Below are 7,359 nucleotides of genomic sequence, written 5' to 3'. Positions count from 1 at the left end.
AATTCCATCTCACACGGCATAAATAAATCCCTGCGCCTTGAATATGTGCGCGATATAAATTGCATAAAATAAAAAAAATAAAAAAATAAAAATAAATCCCTGCGCTTAGAACTGTACCCACGGAATACGCGCGATATAAGCCTCATATTGATTGATTGATTGATTGATGATTTGCACGGAACTATACAACCGCGCATTAATCGATCGCCTGCGCAGGTAGACTGGTTGGGTGAATATGATTCGATCAAACTTTCGCACAAAAACTCCTCTTTTCTTTGAATAACTGAAGAAAGGAGGAATAAAGAGGTTACATACCTCGTCTCAGTGATTATCAAAAATAATGGTCTCAGTTCGCGGTCATCTTGCACACGTTTGCTTTAGTAGTGGCAAAGAAGGAAAGCGTGTGACATATTACCCTTTCCACCACCGCCACTGCCACCACAAGCCTTCTATTCAAGCCACTACTCCCAACCCATTTTCCGTCCTTTACCCTTCGAAAAAAAAATAGATAGTCGGTTATTTCAGCAACGTTTTTCCCCGAGAGAAAACGAGTTTCTATTTCCGAGCACGCAACCCCGCTCCGACCTTCGTCCGAGTTGACATTAACGAACATCATTTCAGCCCGTTTGGGAATCAACAACTCCGGAATTGCCTATGACGCACACGCTTGCATTTCTCAGGCGGGCGTCATCGCCGAAATTTTGACTTGGAAACTGTAGTAAACAGATCGATAATCGTGACGTCAGCTTCGCCGGGTGTCGGGGTCTACGCCACAGCCGGCACGTACCGAGAACTTTTGTAGACTCGATCAGCCCGAGCACACGGAGAGAGCTTACTCGGGTTGGATCGATAGTCGTGACGTCAGCTTCGGGTCTCGGCTCTACGCCAAACATGGCACGTTCGGTGAATTAGATTCGGTCGATCAACCCGCCCGAACATCGGAGAGAGTATAATCGGGTGTTTCCGCTACCGAAGAGAGATTTAGATCAATACTGTGACGTTGACAGATGGCTAACCACCCCCGCAACATTTGCAGAGAGAAACAGCTTCGATTGGAAATGGAATCGTTTCGCCTGCAAATGTCTACTGGTGTGCCTTTGGATTTTTTCCCCCTTTGGCTTTGACTTCTTTTATTCTTCTGCAAATATGTCTCTTCGTTTATGAACGAGTTTCTGTTTTTGCCTAAATATAGTTGAGTGCTTTCTGTGCTGTTAGTATGCACATAGAGAATACAACATGGCTTGCTGTGTCGTACCCGATTTACACGAGTTGTTTTTTAAAATATTGAACTGCGAGCGAAAGCGAGCTGTTCGCTATTTGAAAAAGCAACGAGTGTAAATCGGGTACGATACAGCAAGCCATGTAGTATTCTGTTTATCCTACATACTGTACTTACGTTTATTTTACTGAAAATGTCCTGTAGTCGAGGCAGCTAAAATGAAGACGCTTGTTTTGGAACCTCGATCTCTTCTAAAGCCTCGTGCAATCTATTACGTCAAAGCAAAGAAACGTCACTCTGAAAGTGTGGTGTGACGTGTTAGTTCTAAACATTCATCGAGGGTAATTAGCGAGCGCATTTTTTGTTTCTATAATGACGATTGTCTCGGTGACTTTGGCATCATAAGCAGTGGAAAAACAGGTCCCTGCCAGACTTGCTTGACATGACCTCATTTACATGATATACACACGTGTGATTTGAACGATTATTATCTCACGGGTGTCTCTCTCACGTATGTAGGATAAAATTATATATATACAGCAGCTGATTTTAGTTTTGATTTATGCTGTTTACATTTCTGTGTTATTGTTTTTATGAAATGCGCTAGATTGTCTCAAATATTCTCTATTTTGGTTGATGGTCAACTTACCTTTTATAATTCTCCGTTAGGTTGGTGGCTTTTTCTTTGTTATTTCTGTTGCAGTCTGTCAGGTGATATTTTGGTCATGTCAGCTTTCCATGGTTCTGGGTTGTTTTGATGTGACAATTTTCCGTGTTCACTTGTATTGGTATCCGCGTCTGCCCTCTTTTTCTTTTTTCTTTTTCTTTTTTTCTATGTTCGTTTTTTAGAATTCGTGTATCTTTGTAAAAAATATATGATTTGGACTAATGGTCAGCACGAGAATTTACACGATCAATCAATAGGACGCTTATATCGCGCATATTCCGTGGGTACAGTTCTAGAGATGTATGTACACTATATTACAACATATGAATTAGTTGCATTGTTCTTTTGGTTGTCACGGACATAGCATTAGTTTGTACTATTCTGATCAAAATTGTCTCCGTTAAAAAAAAAAATAAAAAAAAAAGGAAGTTGAAAACACGACGATTGGCTGGTGTCTGCTCGCTCCGATTATCTGGACGATTTGTAGTTTCAAACTAGTAGTGGGGCTCCTATGTTGCAGAATCACTCAACAATTAATCACATCTTGTGACAAACATCATACTTCGTGATATTGTTCCTTATGATGTTTTAAATGATTTCAGATACAGAGCCACTTCAGAAATTGATTTTTGTGTTTATAATAATGAATAAAAGGCTGCACCTACAGCAGACGATTTTCATACCAAAAGCCATCAGCAGTAAATATTTCCAACTCAGCAAATGTAAACTTCAATTATTAACAATGCACCAGAAGTTGTCTGGTGATAATATATACATGAAATAAATATTTTCATGGGTACTTTTGTGTTCTGTCATTTAGTTTTATATTTTTTTTAGAAAAGTATATATCCGCAGCTAGAAAATTCAAGATGGCGGCCTCCGTACCAATGCGTGTTTTGATTGAGCGAAAACAACGTTTGTGAGGGTAAGTTTTTAAGATTACCCTTTCATTCACCAATTTCACGTCATTATAATCTTTATTTGTCCCCTCGGGTCTGTTTTTGATCGGCTGAAGCGCTGAAATGCTGCACACTTTCAAATCTTGCTGAAACTGGATTGTGATAGATCTAGATCTATCTGTTGATTGAATGAAAGAAAACCATGCTCGCCACCCACATGATTTTGGACAAGTTAAAAGAACTTTGAATAAAAGGCAAGGAGACAGAGATTGTTCAAGGCATGATAATTAGTCCTGCCTATTATAAAGGACTTGACTTCCATAAGTTTCTAAAAAACCTGAGGGGGGAGGGGGAGTGACTTAGAGTGAGTAGGCCACAGTGACATTGACATGTACTAACTAGTAGGAGGGCCAGCTTGGGGGGGGGGGGGGGGGGGGGAACCATTCCCCATGTCTCTACGGTCTTGTGATCAAACTTTCAAAGATGATAGCTAAAAGACAAAAGTATGCAATAAGCTTATGTGCTAATGAAATGAGAAATGAGTGGTTTTGAAAAAAGTGGTACCTCTCTCTGAGTCTGAGTCTCAACACTGTTACGATTTTGGTGTGTTACTTTTTTCTCAACCTTTTACTTAATTTAGGTTGACCGTGCATTGATGTGCATTTTATTTTAACAGAATATACAACTGAGGGTTACACCACCTGCGGGTTCCTGAGAACAAGAGTGCTGCGTGAATACATTATGAGCAATTCTGCCGGTGCCACACAAACGAGCTGATTTCACCATTACTATCAAGGTTGGTACCTAATACCTCCAGAGTAGCTGAACAGTTTGCATCTTTTTTTTGATAATTAACAAGTATGCACACATATGTGTAAGCTACCTCTGTGAATTTGGTGGGTTTACCATACCCTCACAAGGGTCAACATTCTGTAAGCGACTGTTAGAATTCTAATGAATGTAGCGGCCAGCAAGATTTAAGAATCAGTTGGGTAACTGGAAACAGTTTTTTTGTATTGACCTTAAATAGTAAGAATTATACAAATAGTTAAAATACAATTTTTGCATTTTATCTTTTGTGTGAAGACTTTGGCTAACTCTCTGAGATAGTAAACATTATTAAAATAAAATTGTCACTTTTCAGCTTTTGTATGAAGGGTACCCCAGGTGGATTTCCTACACCATGGATTTAGAGGAGGCCAGACATCTAAGACGGTCTGCTTCTCATCCCAGCTGATTTCAGTTTTCTGCTTATGAAGTGTGCATCGCTATGGAAAAGGATTCAGCCATTTTTTGCTCACCACATTGCCAAAGCCATTGGCCCCGAGAAGTCACCCTGCCTGCCCATGTTTCACAGTTTTACAGACTGTGATACTGTGTTGTTCTTCGGTGGTATTGGGGGCTTGACAAGTATGGCATGCATTAGTAGACATCACTCAATCTTTCCTCATGTTGTCTGCTCTTCTTTGAGAGCTAAGTACTACTGACAGGTCAGTACAAGAGCTTTTTGTGGTACTTCTGCAGGACAAAACCAAACTTCCTGGGTGTGAACAGTGCTAGAAGGTACCTCTTCAGTCAAAAGCGCTGCCAAATTCCCCAAAACACCCTTACAAGTAACGTGCTGTTGCAGGACATGAGTTTGAGAAGAGCAATCTACCAATTAGACTACGTCAGTAACTATACAATCAGGCAAACAACCCAACACCAATTGTGGGGCTGGCAGTCCAAGGCTGGAAAGTGGGAGTTATTTTGGACGAGCCTTCAAGAGGTATCCAGCATGTGCCGAGAACGCATGAAGTGTGGAAGTGCTGTACAACAAAACGCTGCAAATGCTGCAAAGAAGGACTGAAGAGCTCTGCTCTCTGCAGCTGTGCTTGCATGCCTGTGAAAATCAGCAAATTAAACTGTGTAAAAATATTATTGCACCCATTTTCGTACCCCAACTCAAACATTCATTCCCGTATCATTTTATTCAAACTTTTTATGCCAGTAAAGGCTCTCACAAATGGCACATCTTTCAGATAAAAGAAGATTTAGTTACAGGGGTCACATGACCGCCGCCAAATAAGGGTACCCTTAACGTGGCAAAGGGGATGTGATCACAACTTTAGGTACCCATTAAAAAGTCCCAAAAAATTCATGAGGCACAACATCTATCCAGAACAGGATGAATACTTTTTAGTGTTATGTCATTATTATACCTTTCATTTTTATCAATTTGATTTTTGGGGTACCCTTATTTAGGCGGCGGTCACATAACCCATGTAAATTCAATCTTTTATATTAAAAGAGTTCCAGATAGCCACGTTGTGTGCCCTTAATAGCATAGACAAATGGAATAAAATGGCACAGGAATAAATGTTTTCGTTTTGGTACGAACATTTGTGCGATAGTTTTTTGTTGGCACAGGTTAGGTAAGCCAACGATTCTTCAACCCTGCCACCCACGCCGTCCAACCAATCGCTGCACCATTGATCATGTATACATGTATTGTTATGTTTTAACAATTGTTTCTGTTAGTTTCTATTGCAAGAGAATGACTTGTAGCATCAAATACGCCTGAATACCTTTTTCACAGGCGGCCATTTTGATTTTTTTTTAAAACTACTGATTTTTAAATTTTTCTCGGTTCCTCTGTGTCAGGTTTTGTTAAGCACATAAAACCATACATTTATACCAAATTTGGTGTTTGTCACATGAAATGAAATATGCCTAACATACCCAACCGTTTTTACTGGCGGCCATTTTGAATTTTGTTATAAAAACTACCGATTTTTTAATTTTTCGCGGTGGCTCTGTATCAGGTTTTGTTAAGCACATAAAACTGTACATGTATGCCAAATTTGGTGTTTGTCACAAGAAATGATTGATTTTGCAACATAGGAGCCCCACTATAGGCTAATGATGCAGTTTCCTTGTAGGTACACACAGAGGTATGATACGGTCTAAATGGCTTGTGTCGGTCAGCTACCAGACTCGCCCATCCTTTCAACCTTAGTTATACAGTATTTTGCTTTGTGCGTGAGAGTCATCGCCAATAATGTCCAGAATAATGATCAAGTCTGGTTCCCTGGCGGTGACAGATGACCTCACTTTTCATCGGTAAAAACCCACAGGGATGGATAATGATTAGTAAACAACAAAAGCCGCTGACCATTTAAACGCTAGTTAAAAGTATTTGGATATGTGCGTTGCGGTCAAATGCAGGACAAATCCGATATCATTATTAGGTTTGCTTTTGTGGGTGTGAGATATTTAATCAATTTCTGTTGCGGAAAACCTACCGGGATGAACAATTTGTGTATGATCTTTATTTAATGAAACACAAGACTACCTAGCCTTTTTAAACGCTAGTACACGCTGCAGTTTTTTTCCAAGAAACAGTCAATCACAGTTTTAAGACGAGTATGAACGCGAGTCGCCATAAAGACAACATTTCAGCTGTTGGAGAGAGTCCGTTCATGTGTAGATCCTCAAAGAGTGTGTATGTCACTGAATCACACACAATATCTAACATCACCCCACGGCACACCGCAGGGCTGCTGGACCTAGTGCATGTGAGGGAGGGGCTTCCAGAATGAGGCAAGGGTACAAGGGCTATTGCTGTTGGCATTTTGATTTTCAAAATTGGGAGTCTCTCCTTGAGAAAAAAGTATATTTGCCGGGTACGATGCTGTTGTTTTGGATCTTAGCTAGGCGTAATACTATTGTGTCAGCGTCCGCCATATTTATGTGATTCTGGAACTCTGTCTGTTCTCTTTCCATTCGACTGTCTTGATTTGAAATATGTATGTATATATAACGTCTTTTGCAATAACAATTGATGAGAAAGCTGACGGAGAAGATTGAGACTGCTTATATGTGACCCTGTAAGGGTTACCTGTCCCAGAATGTGTGCCCCGCGTAACGTAAAAACGGTCTACTTTCATCACAAGACAAAATTAATGGCTCAACTCGCGTTTCAACTGGGGCCCCCCCCCCCCCCCCCCCCCGGGGGGGGGGGGGGGGTCGTTGGAGACTGATTGAGACTGCTTATAATGACCCTGTATGGGTTGTCTGTCCCAGAATGTTTGTCCATTGTAACGTATCTACGGTCTACTTTCATCAAAAGACAAATGGCTCCAATTCGCGTTTCCACTGATGGCAGCTCAGATCTTACTTAACTGGCTTCGCTTGTTTTTTTTCCTGAGTGTGCAGCCAACACACAGAGGGGGGGGGGGGGGGGGGGGGCGGGGAGAGAGAGAAACAGAGTCAAGACAAGACAAGACTGGGTGGCCGAGTGGTAACGCACTTGCGCTCGGAAGCGAGAGGTTGCGAGTTCGACCCTGGGTCAGGGCGTTAGCAATTTTCTCCCCCCTTTCCTAACCTAGGTGGTGGGTTCAAGTGCTAGTCTTTCGGATGAGACGAAAAACCGAGGTCCCTTCGTGTACACTACATTGGGGTGTGCACGTTAAAGATCCCACGATTGACAAAAGGGTCTTTCCTGGCAAAATTGTATAGGCATAGATAAAAATGTCCACCAAAATACCCGTGTGACTTGGAATAATAGGCCGTGAAAAGTAGGATATGCGCCG

This window comes from Littorina saxatilis, linkage group LG2, assembly GCF_037325665.1.
Source record: "Littorina saxatilis isolate snail1 linkage group LG2, US_GU_Lsax_2.0, whole genome shotgun sequence".
NCBI classification, from domain to species: domain Eukaryota; kingdom Metazoa; phylum Mollusca; class Gastropoda; order Littorinimorpha; family Littorinidae; genus Littorina; species Littorina saxatilis.
This window is presented reverse-complemented; position numbering follows the sequence as displayed.